At 46.5% G+C, this 16,684-nt stretch overlaps 1 long non-coding RNA gene across 1 annotated transcript; it reads left to right on the top strand.

Moving 5' to 3' along the window:
• The first annotated feature begins 10,003 nt into the window (after nt 1–10,003).
• Nucleotides 10,004–16,018, top strand: LOC130838317 (uncharacterized). The gene is made up of 4 exons (XR_009049652.1): nt 10,004–10,062; nt 13,660–13,694; nt 13,798–13,873; nt 15,982–16,018. It is a non-coding gene; the product is annotated as an uncharacterized LOC130838317 (long non-coding RNA).
• The last annotated feature ends 666 nt before the right edge of the window (nt 16,019–16,684 follow it).

Raw genomic sequence — 16,684 nt, 5'->3', positions numbered from 1 at the left:
AGAGGCCACTGCAGCAATTAACCTCTACAAATCGCTGGCTAGTGAGAGGGGCAGAAAGGGTCTAGGACTTGGAGGTGATTCCAGCTACTGGACTGATGGGGAAACAGGCCACGCAGCACACACAAAATCAGGGACAGAGCCAAGGCCGTCTTCCACGCCAGAGGCTGATCTTTACACAAAACCATTCTTCGCCGTGCCCAGAGCAGTTTTTCTCAAATAACCCACCCCCACACCAGTCCCCGTAGAAGCAGATTATGTTGGTCCCGCGGAGCTCCACGGACCCCTAGTCTCCCGAGAACCTCCCACGGACTCCTCTTGGCCAGTTTCCCCATCTCCCCTCCCACGCCCGACGGAGACTATGGCGCTTCATGGCGCTTCGCTCTCCACAGAGACCATGGATCTGGGATGAACCTCCCACTCTCGCTTCCCCCAGGCTTCGGCTCTCTCGGGAATGGACCCAAGGACGCGGCGTGAACGCCCCCGCACAACCCAGTGACCTCGTCCCACCTAACACCACGTGGGGGGGGTCGTCCCACCTAACACCACGTGGGGGGGGTCGTCCCACCTAACACCACGTGAGGGGGGGTCGTCCCACCTGACACCACGTGAGAGGCACCCCCCCCCCATCGAGGTCTCGTTTGGGGCAACTTCCAGCTGGGGCTGCTTCAGCGCCCCCTTCCCGGGTCGCCTTGGAAAGCTCCGCCTCCCCCCACGCCTCCTCTTAGGAGCCACCCCCAGCGGCAAGGGCTATTTTGGAACATTCCACGCCAGTCTGCGCTTAGCGCCCCGCCCCCTTTTCCGGAGCTCTTTGGAAAGCTCGGCGCTGCGCTGGGGCCTCTGTGGGACCTGATTTCGCGGGACCAAAAACAGCCCCCCCCTTCCCCCACCCGCCGCGCTGGCGATCCGCTGCTCCCGGGGGCTGCTTGCACCAGCCTACGAAGGGCCACTCGGCGCCCCCTGTTGCCTCTGTCTCTTCGGAAACATTCCCCCGACAAACAACACCCGCCCTCGCAGGCGCCGCTCGGATCTCGGGCCTCCTGCAAGGCCAAGTGGATGCGGTAGATCTTCCCCGAGCGCAGTAGAAGAGCACCCCCGTGCGGCCCTGTCCTCCGGAACCCGCGGAAGGGCCGGATGCGTGGCTCCGCAGGAGGGACCCGCTAGACCTATGCTAAGGTCACAGCCATGGACAGCGTTATCCTTCAGGCTCTGGCTCAGTGGTCCACTCCGCTAGGAAGTCCTCAGTGACTCCTCCCGTCTGGATCTGCTACATGCCCCTACGCTTCCCGGCCTTGACCCTCTCGGCTGTCACTGGGCCTGTGAAGCCAGGGTCAAGGGCTGTCATAGTCACCGCTTTGTCCCCAGCATCGCCCAGGGCAGCACAGAGTAAGGTTCAGACGACCTTCAGGGCACCTACTAGGGAGCATTTTTTTAGTCCCTCACACATATTTTGCTTAGTTTTGTTTAACAGTGTTGTTGAGGTGTAATCTACATATCATAGAATTCACCTGTTTTAAGTGATGTAATGATGCTGAGTGAGTGTTTTTGCAGAGCTGTGCAGCTATCATCACAATCCAATTTTAGAACGTTTCCATCACCTTGAAAAGATCTCTTGTGCCCACTTGCAGTCAATTTCCATTCCCGTTCCCCTCCTCAGCCCCAGGCAACCACTAATTACTTCCCATCATTGTCTTCTTTTCTTCATTTTACAAGCATTTTCGGAATACTTGCCTCTCTATCAGGTACTGAGTGCTGAGGATACACAATGACACACACGGGCCCTGCCCTCAGGGACCTCAGAGTACCGTTGGGGCCGTGGCTAATGGGAAGATATGTCTGCTCTTTCATTCCTTCATTCAAAACTATGTATTGAACACCTATGCCAGCTACTGTTCTAGGCCCTAGGGATACAGCAGTGGGGGGTTGGGGGGGAAGAAAAAAATCTTACTTTGCTGCAGTTGATATTCTAATGAGAGGATTTAAAAAACTGAAATAAACAAGTAGATACATGATATAATGGCTGGTGGTGAAAAGTATTATGAAGACAATAAGCCAGGAGAGGATGTAGCAATTTTTTTTTTTTTTTTTTTTTGGCTATGCCACACAGCTTGTGGGATCTTAGTTCCCCAACCAGGGATCTAACCCGGGCCCCCCTTGGCAGTGAAATCTCGGAGTCCTAACCACTGGATCGCCAGGGAATTCCCTCCAGAAATTTTTCTTTGTAGAAGAGCTTTATTTTTTATTTACTTTATACACTCACAGAGGAGAGAGACAGAGATAGACAATGGGAAAGAGAAAGGAGATGAGAAAGAATGAAAGAGAGAGATTCACTTTAGAGGAGCCACAGGCTTTTGGAACAATCTTTGAAAAAACCTTCATTCACATTTTGTGGCTGTCCCGTAAGTAGTGTGATTGATCCGTGATTGTGGGGGTTTTAGCGTGATTTGCTGCTACAAACAGTGCTATGGTGGATATCCTTATTGCTAAATTCTTCTGTGCACGTGTGCACATGATAAAACTATATTTTAATGACCCCCTTCCTCCCCTACTTGTTAACACCTTTGAAATCAGAATGCATCTTACAATGCTTGTGTGTCCTAGTTTAACTGGAAGCTTTTTTTTTCTCTCCTAGTGATTTGTAGTAACAATGCATCTTACCATTGGTGGCCTCTTGAATGTGGTCACTAGAGTAACAGTAATACTCAGAGAAAAACAGTAGATACTGTTATTGTCTCCATTTTCCTGACTGAGCCACAGAGTGGTTAAGGAACTTACCCAGAGTCACACAGCAAGGAAGTGATGGAGTGGGAAATAGAGCTCCAGAGTCTCTTTGTACGTCTGAAGTTTCCTGTATTTATTTATGTATATATTTGGCTGCACCACGTAGCTTGCGGGATCTCAGTTCCCTGACCAGGAATTGAACCCGGGCTGCACAGTGAAAGCTCAGAATTCTAACCACTAGGCCACTAGGGAACTCTCAGCTTCCAGTATTTAGTACCAAGTTGATCATTATAGTTGTGACCCCTCCCCCACCATACCCCCCAACCCTGTTTATGTGCAAGACCCCCTCCAGGTCACAGATAACTGCATCAAAGGGATACCAGTGTATCCAACGGGGCACTTTGGATATTTGAGGTTGAATTGTCCTGTACCTGGCAGCACGTTTTGCATGTCTAGCCATCCCAGGCTTATAAATGCCTTTAGAACAGGTCTCAATGTTTGGTCCAGGGTACCCTGGGAGTCTCCGAGAATTTTTGTCCACAAAGTTAAAAGTATTTTCAGAATATTACCAGGATTTTTTTGCCTAGTTCACTCTCATTTTCTCATGAGTGTACAGTGGCGTTTTCCAGAGGCTCCAGGACATGTGATGATGTCATTGCTCTGCCAGCTAATGGAATATGTGCTTTTGGACTTTTGTATATTCAAATTATGAGATTTTTTTTAAAATAGGAATGTCTTTTTTTATATAAATGTAGGTCTGTATGTATTGGCTGTGTTGGGTCTTCGTTGCTGCACACAGGCTTTCTTTAGTTGCGAGTGGGGGCTACTCTTCGTTGTGGTGTGCGGGCTTCTCAGTGCGGTGGCTTCTCGTTGCAGAGCACAGGCTTTAGGCACGTGGGCTTCAGTAGTTGTGGTGTGTGGGCTCAACAGCTGTGGCTTGCCACTCTAGAGCACAGGACCAGTAGTTGTGGCCATGGGCTTAGTTGCTCCGCAGCATGTGGGATCTTCCCGGACCAGGGATCAAACCTGTGTCCCCTGCATTGGCAGGCAGATTCTTAACCACTGTGCCACCAGGGAAGTCCCTAGCTGAAGTTTCTTTCCCCTCAAATACTTATTATGAAAAAATCGATATCTATGGAGAAGTTGAGAGAATGGTACAATGAACTCCCACGTACCCTCTACCTAGAATCAGCAGTTGTTAACATTTCATGCTGTTTCCCTTCTTTCTCTGAATACCCACACATGCTCACATACACGTGAACATTTGCTGAACCATCCTGAGTCTTGGCTCCTAAATACTTCAGCATGTATCCTCTAAGAATGAGGCCATTCTCTTACAGAACCGCAGTACCGTTATCACACCTAAGAAACAGGAGCAATCATTCCATAAAATAATCTAGTGTCCGAGACTGTTTTAAAATGAGTGAAAATGAGGGACTTCTCTGGAGGTCCAGCAGTTGAGACGCTGTGAGTCCACTGCAGGGGTTTGGGTTCCGTCTCTGGTTGGGGAACTAAGATCCTGCCTGCTGTGGCTGTACAGCCAAAAAAAAGAAAAAGAAAAAGAAAAAAAGAAAAGAAAATGAGAGAAACAGAGAATCTGGTGAAATTCTCATTAAGGTTCCCTGTGGCCTTTATTTGGCAGGAAAAAAGGAAATTAACAGATAGCAGGTGGGGGCAGTCACTAAAAAACAAGCATGTTTTTGATCCCAAGGAACAGAGATGTCTCAATAAACTATTTCCTTCTAGAACTGGGATTTGGAGGCTGTGACCCAGGTGGATGGTATTGGGCACAGAGATGGGACTTAAGTTAGTACCAAGAGGAGCCAGATTGTAATTTCCAAAGATGGCTGCAATAACGTTTCCCACCCCACGGATTTTTCTAGAACCTTGACACTCCTCCCATTGAGAAGTGGGATTTGCCTGCCCTCTTTTTGCCTCTGAGCAGGCTTGTGCATTGTTTATAACCAGTAGCATGTGGCAGAAGTGATGCTGTATGAGCCCCAAAGCTAGATGAGAGGAGGTGAGGCTGTTTCTGCCTCTTATGTGAAACAGTGACCCTGAAGACCAGAGCTACCATGCAAGAAGTCTGACTGCCCTGAGGCCACCATGATCTGAGGAAGCCCGAACCAGCCTATGTGGAGAGACCACATGGAGAAGCCCTGAGACTACAGGGAGAGAGAGAGCTGCCCACCCACCTGCAGCTGTGTCACTGACCCAGCCTCAGCCACCAACTAAATACATCCATATGGGATCGCAAGGCAGAATTGCCCAGCTGGACCCTTCCCAAAACCTGACCCCAGACATGGTGAGAGATCAAAGGCTGACTATTGTTGCTTTAAACCACCGTGTTTTGGAGAGATTGGTTATCCAGCAGTAGTAACTTGAAAGAGGGTGGAGTACAGAAAATGAGGAGCTGGCAGAGAATTGCAGCCTGGAGAGCTGAGAATAATCATTTAATGAAAATAACAGTAGCTAACATTTAAGTGCTTTCTGTGTTATAAGCACCATTCTAAGCGCCCGGCATTAATGAACTCATTTAATCTTCACAGCAACCCTAGGAAGTAAGTGTCATTATTAGCTCCTTTTTACCGGAAACAGGGCAGAGAGAACAATGGGAATTGGATAAAAATGGAATTTGAACCTCTTGTGGCTTCAAGCAGAGGGTGTTACCATTGAGGAACATGTGATTTGGCTCAGCCAATCTGGGCATTTGGGTCCACCCCAGGCCACAGTGGTTGGCTCTGGCATGGGCATGTGACCTCAGCTGTCCACTCAGAATCAGCGTTATTACTTTGCCGGGGAAATCTGAGACAAAAATGCTCCCTTTTACCTGGGGGATATGAATGAGTGTCCTTGTGGCCCAAAGGCAGCTGGCAACTGTCCTCGGAACTGCCCCTGGAAAAGGTGGGGCAGAGGGATGAAAAGAAACGGGCTCCTTGGTGACATTGCTGAACAGATGTGTCAACTTTAGCTGAAGCCAGCCAAGTGTGGAATTTCCAGTTACAAATTTCCTTTACAGGTTAAGCCATCTGACTCAGCTTTTCTGTTGCTTGTATCCAAGATTAATCAAAGTATTGAACAACCAGTAATTTGGGCACTGAGTGATCAGAATGCTTCATTGCTGTGCCTGATATTAATTCTTTTCCCCCCTGCATTGTGGGAAGTTGGGGAAGTGGGGATGGAGGTGCAGTTGGAGTGGTAGTAGTGTGGAACATGTGCAGATCTTGAGGCAACATGATTTGCCAACCAATACAGAAATAATTTAGTATCTCAACAATCAACATAGCAAGATATCTTGTCCAATTAGTGAAGATAGCTTGTGAAAATTAGTAAACAGAAGCGTCATTTAAAATGAAGTTGGGTAGCCAGAACGGGGAGCTGTCATGCCCTGCCTCTCCAGCGCAATTATAGACTGGACAGGAAGAGATGTACCTTTCTATTTCCAACAAGAAGAAGGTTACTGCTTTACTACCCAGCAGGAGGAAGAATTTCTTCTTGCCTAGCAACAGTCCAGCCAATAATACGAGACTGTTACAACTCAGCCAATGAAAAGCCACTAAACTTCAAGCTCCCAGTTTCTTCCAATGAACTCTGCTTATAACAGCCCCTCACAGCTCCCCCTTCCCCTCTATAAAAGAATGTCCCTCGCCTTTCTTCTCCCCACTTACTTGTGCTTTGCCATAGAGTCCATGTCCCAAGTTGTAATTCTCTGCTGTTCCCAAATAAACCCATTTTGCTGGTAAAATACCTGGCTGTTTGATTGTTTTAGGTCAACAAAACTGAATATTAGCTTTACTTGCTGACTGCCACAACCCCCTTTTGACATGAGCTAGTGTGAATGGATTTCTGTTTCCTACAACTAGGGGAAAAAAAAAAACGCATCCTCTTATGAACTCCAGTCATGAATCAAAACTTTAGGAAATAACAAATAGGAGTGAAATCTCACTCTAACCATATGAGGTCATTTCAACTTCGGGTCAGGCAGAAACACTATGGAGATTTTGACTGTGAGCTGCCAAGGGATCCGCACCCTTTGGCCCAGCAATCCCACCTCTGGGACGCATGAGGATGTGCATGGAGGCATTATTTATAATGGGAGGAAATTGGAAACAGCTTCAATGTCTGGCAACACTGCCCCGTTGAGTAAACACCATGCAAACATTAGAGATTGTGTTTACACAAAGATGTTTTAACAAGGGAACAGCTTACGTTTTAAGAAGGGAAAAAGCAGGACTGTATAAACAATTTGCTCACACAGTTATGTAAAACACATACACACACACACCACTTTTAAAGCCTGAATAAAATAGAAAAGGCTGAAAGGAAATACATCAAAATGTTAACTACAATAGTGATGTGGGATTGGGGAAGAGGTTTCTTTGCTTTCTAGTTTTCTGTATTTTCCAAATTGTGCTTAACCAACAACAAACTCTTCTTAATTTTATTTTCGAGAATTTTAACTTCGGGTTATGAACATTTCCAAACAGATACCAAAAGCAGAGAGACAATAAACCCACAGCTTCAAGAACTATCAACATTTTGCTATGTCATCTTCTTTCCTCTCTATTTAGAAACACTTAAAAAAAAAACACAAGTGATGGACATCATGTTCATTCTTAAATATCACAACGAACGTCAAAGTAAAGGGGGGGGGGCTGCATTTCCTCATATAATTACAATGCCTTATCACATCTAACGAAATGTTAAAAATCATCCCATTGCCAATCCTTATTCACGTTTCCCCCAACTCTTTCAAAAACATCTCTTTGGACTTCCCTGGTGGTGCAGTGGTTAAGACTCCAACCTCCCAATGCAGGGGGCCCAGGTTCAATCCCTGGTCAGGGAGCTAGATCCCACATGCATGCCACAACTAAGGAGCTGGTGAGCCACAACTAAGGAGCCCACCTGTCGCAACGAAGACCCAACGCAGCCAAAACACAAAAAACCTCTTTACAGCTGTTCTGTTTGAATTGGGATCCAGACAAAGTACATTCACTGTTTTGTTTTTTTTTTATATATACTCTTATTTACAAACAGTAAAAGTCATTGATGGGGGTGTGTGTGTGTGCACGTGTGCACTGTTTTATGACTTTTGACAAATGCATGGAATCATACAACCACCACCGCAAGCAGGGTTCATGGCAGTTCTGTCACTCCAAAACTCCCCTCAGGCTTTGTAATCAAGTGTGTTTAATAGTCTTTACTTTCAAGTCTAATTTGTCTGATATGAGTATTGCTACTCCAGCTTTCTTTTGACTTCCATTTGCATGAAATATCTTTTTCCATCCCTTCACTTTCAGTCTATATGTATCCCTTGGTCTGAAGTGGATTTCTTGTAGGCAGCATATAGAAGGGTCTTGTTTTTGTATCCATTCAGCCAGTCTGTGTCTTTTGGTTGGAGCATTTAATCCATTTACATTTAAAGTGATTATTGACATGTGTGTTCCAATTACCATTTTCTTAATTGTTTTGGGTTTGTATTTGTAGCTGTTTTCCTTTTCTTGTGTTTCCTACTTAGAGAAGTTCCTTTAGCACTTGTTGTAAGGCTGGTTTGGTGGTGCTGAATTCTCTTAACTTTTGCTTGTCTGGAAAGCTTTTGATTTCTCCCTCAAATCTGAATGAGATTCTTGCTGGGTAGAGTATTCTTGGCTGTAGGTTTCTCTCTTTCAGGACTTTCAGTATATCATTCCCTTCTGGCCTGCAGAGTTTCTGTAGAAAGGTCAGCTGTTATCCTGATGGGTTTTCCCTTATATGTTGTTTTCAAGTGTGTTTAGTTTTTACGTTACTGTATTTTTTTTTCTTCTAATGGGAGAAAAAGCAGTAATTGGAGGTGGTTGAAGCCCTGAAGTTATTTAAGATTTCAGAGCACAGGGTTAGGTAGGACAGCTGGACTCCAGTTCCGCTCTCTGGCTTCCGGGTCTTCGTCTCTTGGAGCCTCAGTCTCCTCATGTGTAAGGGGGGTGCTGTGAAGACCCAGTGAGTAAGGAAGGGTGCCCAGGAAGCTCTTTGTGATGGCAGTGGTTAGTGTGACCTGCCCTTCCTTCTTTATTCACAGCCACCCAGGCTGAGCCATCTCCTTGCCCACGCATCAGGCCTGCACACAGCAACCAGGCCCTCCTAATACCCTCTCCTCCCTCGTGACACTGCATTCTGTGGTTTCTACTTTCAGGGGACTGGAATTCACCCCCTCCTCCAGCCCAGAGTCGCCAGGGCCTGTCCCATCTGGGTGCCTGCCTGGCCTCCAGCCTTCCCTTGGGTCACCTGGGCCCCTTCAACACCCTCTCCCCCTCCCCACCCCCAGCTTCCTAAATGTCACCACACCCTCTGGTGTGTCCCTGGATATCACAGAGACCTGCGAAGGGCCTCCATTCCCTATACAAGATCATTTCCTGTAATAATCAGGAAATGAAACAGACAATATTAATAGCCAGAAAAGAAATGCAAAGGCTGAACTGTTCTCGAACCTCATATACAGTATATAAAGTCATGCCAATAAGAAAATTTAAAAATAAACATTATAGTACAAAAAAGAAAAAAAAAGAAGCACTGCTATTTATTCAAAGTTTGTTGAAAGATTCAAAGTTGGATCCTTTGGTTACAGTCTGATGTAATAAAACTTGACATAAATAATTGTGATTTTTTTTCTTTTTGAGGAGAGAGAGATTGGGACAGAGGAATGGAGACAGGGAGGGAGAGAGATACAGAGAAAGAGATACAGAGAGAGACCAAGAGAGAGCTTGCATGCAAGCAGCTTGCATTTCCAGTGGCTACTTTACAGCAAGGCTGAGCGCTAAGTCCTGCCTCGCAGACCCTGGGCCCTGATCACTTGGGGGCCGCCCTCCAAAGCAACCCCCCATCAGTACTCAGGGCAAGGGCACCCCAGGAGCACTACTTCAAGCTCCGCTGGCTGAGGATCTGGAAATCCCATCTCTCCTTCTCCCCACCCAAGACCCCCCACCACACACCCACTCTCAGCCCAGCGCCCTGGCCCCACCCCGCTTGCCGCCAGAGTTCTGAGTGGGAAGATGCGCTTAGTAAGCTGGGGAAAGGAACTGAGGCGGCAGGGCAGGGGGTGCGGGTATAAAAGCACATTGTGTTGGGAGAGAAGGGCCTGAGAGCTGGAAATGTCTTGTTTCTTAAGCTGGGTGGTGGGAACACGGAGGTTCATTCCATTTTGTTTTCTCTTGTTTCTTTAAGCTGTTTATTGAAGTCGACGCACATGCAAAACAGTACAGACTGTGAGTGGACCCAGTTTATTTATCTGTTCTCCGTTGGTGGTAAGGAAGTGAGCCAAGTGGAAAGAGTCCCCCAGGCAGCGGGAATGGCCAGTGCAAAGGTCCTGAGGTGAGAACATGTCTGGTATTTTAGGGAAACAACAAGGAGGCCCATGTGCCTGGAGAGGACTAAGCCGGGAAGTGGTGGGGGGGGAGGTTGAAACCAGAAGCAGATGGTGCAGAGTCCTGTTGGCTCAGTGGGGCCTCCGGCTTTTACTCTGAGTGAGATGGAGCAGGGGAGGGACTGAATCTGACTTGGGTGTTCAGAGTCCCTCTAGCTGAGAAAGGGACTGGAGGCAGGGGTGGGAGGAGGAAGCCGGGAGAGGAGGGCGGGACAAGGGTGGAAGCAGTGGAGGTAGCTGGAAATGTTTAGACTCAGAATACATATTTTCTCTGTGTGATTAGTCATATATTTTACTCACTCCAGCCACCTTACTTTGTGATTTTATTGTCCCCATTTTTTCTATGCTTTCTCCTCCTCTCATTAAGGTTTCTTTGAAGTGACTGCATTTTTTTGTTTCTTTGTTTTGTCTTATGTTTTCTTACTCTTCCTTTGCCCTCTACTAATTTGGAATCCAGGCACCCTTTCTTTCTTTCTTTCTTTTTTTTGGCAGCGTTGCTGTGCGTGGGTGTTCTCTAGTTGTGACGAGCGGGGGCTACTCTTCGTTGCAGTGCGCGGGCTTCTCTTGTTGCAGACCACGGGCTCTAGGCAGGCGGGCTTCAGTAATTGCAGCACACGGGCTCAGCAGTTGTGGCACACAGGCTTAGTTGCTCTGTGGCATGTGGGATCTTCCTGGAGCAGGGATCGAACCAGTGTCCCCTGCATTGTCAGGTGAATACTTAACACTGTGCCACCAGGGAAGTCCCCATTTCTATTCTGTTAGTAGTAATCCTTGAAATTTTACCATCTGATCAGATGTAAAAAATCAGATCTGAAGTTGAATTAAAAGTTTAATCCTCTGACAAAACACTACCTGGATCATAGAGCACTTTATCTTTATCTCCCCTGTTCTACTTATATTGACATTGTTGTCCAGAAGTTTAGATCTCTCATTTCTCAAAAAAAATTTTAAGCCTTTTTTTTTTTTGGAGATTGCAAGTTGCAAGACTAAGAGTAGTATAAAGGGGATTTCCCTGGTGGCACAGTGGTTAAGAATCTGCCTGCCAAAGGAAACTATAAGCAAGAGGAAAAGACAACCCTCAGAATGGGAGAAAACATTTGCAAATGAATCAACAGACTAAGGATTAATCTCCAAAATATAAAAACAGTTCATGCAGCTCAATATCAAAAAAAACAAACAACCCAATCAAAAAATGGGCAAGAAGACCTAAATAGTCATTTCTCCAAAGAAGACACGAATGGCCAAGAGGCACATGAAAAGCTGCTCAACATCACTAATTATTAGAGACATGCAAATCAAAACAACAATGAGGTATCACCTCACACCAGTTAGAATGGGCATCATCAGAAAATCTACAAACCGTAAATGCTGGAGAGGGTGTGAAGAAAAGGGAATGCTCTTGCACTGTTGGTGGGAATGTAAATTGATACAGCCACTATGGAGAACAGTATGGAGGTTCCTTGCAAAACTAAAAATAAAGTTACCATATGACCCAGCAATCCCACTGCTGGGCATATACCCAGAGAACACCGTAATTCAAAAAGACACACGCACTCCAATGTTCATTGCAGCACTATTTACAATAGCCAGGACATGGAAACAACCTAAATGTCCATCAACAGATGAATGGATAAAGAAGATGTGGTACATATATACAATGGAATATTACTCAGCTGTAAAAAGGAATGAAACTGTGACATTTGTAGAGACATGGACGGACCTAGAGACTGTCATACAGAGTGAAGTGAGTCAGAAAGAGAAAAACAAATATCATATTAACACATATATGTGGAATATAGAAAAATGGTATGAATCAACCAGTTTGCAAGGCAGAAAGAGAGACCCAGATGTAGAGAACAAACATAGGACACCAAGTGGGAAAAGCGATGGGTGTTGGGGTGGAATGAATTGGGAGATTGGGATGCCATACATATATTACTAGTGAGAAAAAAAATATCAAATTGTACGCTTTAAATATATGCAGTTTGTTGTATGTCAATTGTATCTCAATAAAAGTTCTTAAAGAAAAAAAAAAAGGATCCTCCTGCCAATGCAGGGGACATGGGTTTGATCCCTGGCCGGTGAAGATCCTGCATGCCACTGAGCAACTAAGCCCGTGTGTCACAACTACTGAACCTGTGCTCTCGGGCCCACATGCCACAATTAGTGAGCTTGCCTGCGTCACAACAAAGAATAGCCCTTGCTTGCCACAACTAGGGAAAGCCCACTTGCAGCAACAAAGATGCAACATAGCCAAAAATTAAATAAATAAATAAAATTTAAAAAAATTAATTAAAAAAACATAGTATATATCATATACTTTTTACTCAGTTTCATCTCTTGCTAACATTTTTACCCTCTTTAACATTTGCTCTCATGTGTGTTTTGGCAGAAGGAGGTTGTATAATTTGAAGCTAAAGTACACACACCACGGCCTTTTACTCCTAAATAGTTCAGTGTGCATTTCCTAAGAACATCGATATTCTCTTACATAACCACAGTATGATGACTAACTTTCATAAATTTAACCCTAATACGCAAAATTTTCCTTTTCTACTATTTGTATTCCAATTCTGTCATTGATCTAATAATGTTCTGATATATAGCATAACTTTTCCTCCAATACAGGACAGAAGGACATATTGTACAACACAGGGAATATAGCCACTATTTTATAATAACTATAAATGGGGGCTAACCTTTACAAATTGCGAATCGCTCTATTGTACACCTATAATTTATATAATGTTATACGTCACTATATTTCAATTAAAAAATACAGGATGGGACACCTTTTATAGGTAGAGTTGACAGAATTTGCTGACAGATTCGATGCAGGATGTGAAGGGAAATGTCAAATTCCTGAAAGATTCTGGGGATTCACTGGACCCAGAGGCACAGATTATATATGTCAGGAACAGTCTCTCTGTTCATCTCTCAGCCCTGCTTTCCCCTGTGTTGGCTTCAATTTCAGACTAGTCCTCCCCTCAGGGAAGCCCCCAATGCTCCGCGGGCCTAAGCCCTTCCAAGCACAGCAAGCCTAGAAGGCCCCTCCCCAACAATCCTCCAGGATTGCCTCTCATTGGTCCGACTTCAGGGACACGCCCATTCCTGAACCAACTGCAAAGGCCATGGGATGGGATCCACTCGTTGGCCAAGCCTGGAGTCTTCCAGTGGGGTCAGCCGTGTGGATTCAGGGTGAAGAAGGCAGGTCTCCCAAAGAGAGCTAGTGAGTGCTGGGCATACAAAACAACACCCAGTAAGGACCTGCATTCCTCATTCCTGGGGGCATTGGTTCTCAAAGCCTGGCCCCCAGGTCAGAAGCAGCCCTTGGGAACTTATTTGAAATACAAAGTCTAGGTCCCTATTCCAGACTTACTGGGGGTGGAGCCCAGCGATCTGCCTTTTCACAAGCCCTCCAGGTGATTCTGGTGCCCTTGCTTTAGGGTAAAAGCTAAGTCACTACAGCAAAGACGCTTCAAAATACGATGACTTAAATGAAAACGTTTATTCTCACATAGTACTCTCTCACGTAACACCCACAGGTGAAATGATCCAGGCTGGCAACGTGGTGATCCAGGTACCCAGGTTCTTTCCACTCTGACACACAGCTCTTCCGCGGAATTATTTTGAAGCAATCCCCAACCACCATATTACTTCACTTCATGATTATTTTTGAACAGTTCAGAAAATGGACTCCGGAGACAAACTGCCTAGGTTCAATCCAGACTCTGACACTTAGTAGCTGTGTGATCTTGGGTAAGTAGTGTCCTTACCATTCTGTGCTTCAAATGAGGAAAATGGAGACGGTAACAGAACCCATTTCAAAGGGCTGATGTGAGGATTAAATGCGGTGACATGTATAAAGCAGTATAGTGCCTGGCACATAGAATGCCCTATTTATGTATTAGCTATGATGATGGTGGTGGTGGTGGTGGTGGTGAAGAAGGAGGAGAGGGAGAGGGAGAGGGAGATGTGGACGGCGACAATGTTGACTCCAGCCTGCAGACCAAAGGCAGGCACCGGCGGTCGGTGCTCGCTGATGACTGTATAAGCATCTGCCACTAGGGGGCGCGGGCGGCTTGGGACGCGCTTGCTCAGTGACCGTCAGGGGGCGCTGCGGCGCTTGTCTCGCTAGGGTGGTGACGGTCTGGACTATTTCCCGCTGGACATTCCAAAGGAGAACGCGTTGGTCCAGGCACGTGCCAAAGGCCCCACAGCGCTGGGGCTAGAGGTTTGTGCGGAGGATGTAAGCAGGAAATAGCTAGATCCTTGGCACACACTCCAGTCCCGGAGCAGGGGGAAAGGGAAGTTTGGGGCTCTCAAAACCCCACCCCACATCCAGGATGTTGAAATTCCACCTCAGTTTTCCAGCACTGTTGGCCACCCCAGTCCCCATTCCTGGGACATTTATACAGCAAGGTGGTTGTGGAGGGTAATGGGATAACTGTGGGCCGCCCAGGCACAGGCCCTTGAGGAAATGGGAGTATTTGGAAATTGCCTACAACGTTCGTGTGTTTTTCTTCTGTGAATGTCCAGAGCTGTCAACAGATTCTTAGAGGGATCTTGGAACAGCGACTGTTCAGCACTCTATCTCTTCCTCCAGGAAGCCTTCCCCTGATGTTCTGTCAGGCTGGGTCAGGTGCCTCCTCTGGGAACCCACAGCCTCTGATCCTCCCTGTCTCAGCTCCGACCCCTCTCCTTTGCCTCTCCCATCCCAGCACAAATGGTCATGTCTGACAGTGTGTCTTTGTCCCTCACTGGAGCTCCATGAAGGCAGAGACCAGGGATTTCTTGGGCACTAAAAATGTCACCAGCATTGTCCAACACAAGAACTGATATACAAAAGAAAGGGGAGGGGACATTTAAAGGATATTTGCCTTCCTTACCTGTACTTCTCTGCCGATGCGGTTCCCTCCACCTGGAACACCCTCCTCCACTGCTTTGTCTGGCTCATTTTCCCATATTGTTTAGGTCTCAGCTCAGACTTCTTCTCCAAGAGCCCTCCCTAGCTCTCACCCCCTCAGGCTGGGCTAAAGTTTGTTTTCTCAACACTCACTTATTATAAAGCAGCTATTATACAGAAAATATTTGTTGAATGTGCTTGGGCCAGGTTCCCTGTATCAGCTGAAGGGTCACTTTTTGACTCTCTTTGTAGAGTTTTCTTTTTCTTTTTGACTGCTTATTGAGCTATAATTCATATACCATACAACTCACCCATTTAAATTGTACAATTCAATGGGTTTTAGGACAAAGTTGTGCAACCATCTTCCCTTTGTGGAGCTTGAGCCTCTCACAGTCTGACACCTCTCCCTGCCAAGGCCCCTGTTCTAAGTGTTTCTTGCTGCCCTTTGAAGAGGAGAGAATCTGGCCCCCAGGTAAGGGAGATGGAGTGAATTACAGGATCTAGCCACCTGCCCTTACCATCTGACCAGCTACAGGGCTCGGCATTTCCAGGAAGTCTCAGGGTTATGATAACAATCACTGGCACTTGCCAGGTGTCAGGTGAAGTTCGAAGCACTTGACACACAGAATGATTCATGTAACCACCAGCAAGCACTCCTGTACAGCAGGCACTATTGGTATCATCCTCCATGTGGCACCAGTGGGAAAGTGATCCTTCCTGAAACTCATGACTGGTCAGGTCAAACAGAAGCCCCTGTCCCGCATTTATACAACTTGAGCTGAACCTAGAAGATTAAAACTGATACCTCATGGGCCAGACCCACAGAGTGGTTATAAAAAATATTATTTAAAATGGGGACATTTCCCTCTCTGTTCCATCCAGCCCTTAAGCAGAATGTCCCTAGTTGTGTATCTTCCCCTTTGTACTTTGATTTTCTTATCCTGCACCTGCTTCCCTCTAGCATCACTCACCTGGGCCCTGAAGCATTTGAATTTGAGACCCTAACACTAAGGTGGGTAAAGAATGACTCAGGTACAGTCTTTTGTATTGTTTGTTTGTTTGTTTTTCCAGTGCCACTGAGCTCCCCAACTCCCGACTGTCCCCTATCCCCTGAGCTTATGCCCATCCAGGCTGTTTATTTTTTCTTTTTGGGAGGAGGAGAACTTTGGACTCCCCACATGGCCATGCAGCAGGCAGCAGCCACTGGGGAGGGGGCTGGAGCTGGGCTCTTTAACACCACACACACACAGCTCGTTCCCGCCTCCACATGTCCTTGCACAGGCCAGCCACCAGGACTGCCACTCCTTGCTCTGCCACAACCAAATCCCAGCTGGAGGCCCAGGTCCAGATGTACCCCTCCAGGGATTCCTGCTCCCACCTCCTCCCCATGACCCACCTGTACCAGAAAAGCTTTAAACCTCTTTGGGAAGTAGGCGAAATCTGGGGTTCCCTCTAGCTGAGTAAAGGTGGAGCACCCTGAGTGGGAGCTGAGGCTACCCCATCCCGCCCCTGCCTGGGGCCCCACACAGGGGGAAGTGGGGGCTACGGACAGGATTTATTGGAAGGGTTAGGAGTATTGAAAATCCGGACGTAAGACCTCTCTCGAGATTAGAGAGAGAATGAAACAGGGAGCTAGGGAAAAAGAAAGACACAGAAACAGAGAC

Source organism: Hippopotamus amphibius, chromosome 16 (assembly GCF_030028045.1).
Source record: "Hippopotamus amphibius kiboko isolate mHipAmp2 chromosome 16, mHipAmp2.hap2, whole genome shotgun sequence".
NCBI lineage: Eukaryota > Metazoa > Chordata > Mammalia > Artiodactyla > Hippopotamidae > Hippopotamus > Hippopotamus amphibius.
This window is presented reverse-complemented; position numbering and strand designations above follow the sequence as displayed.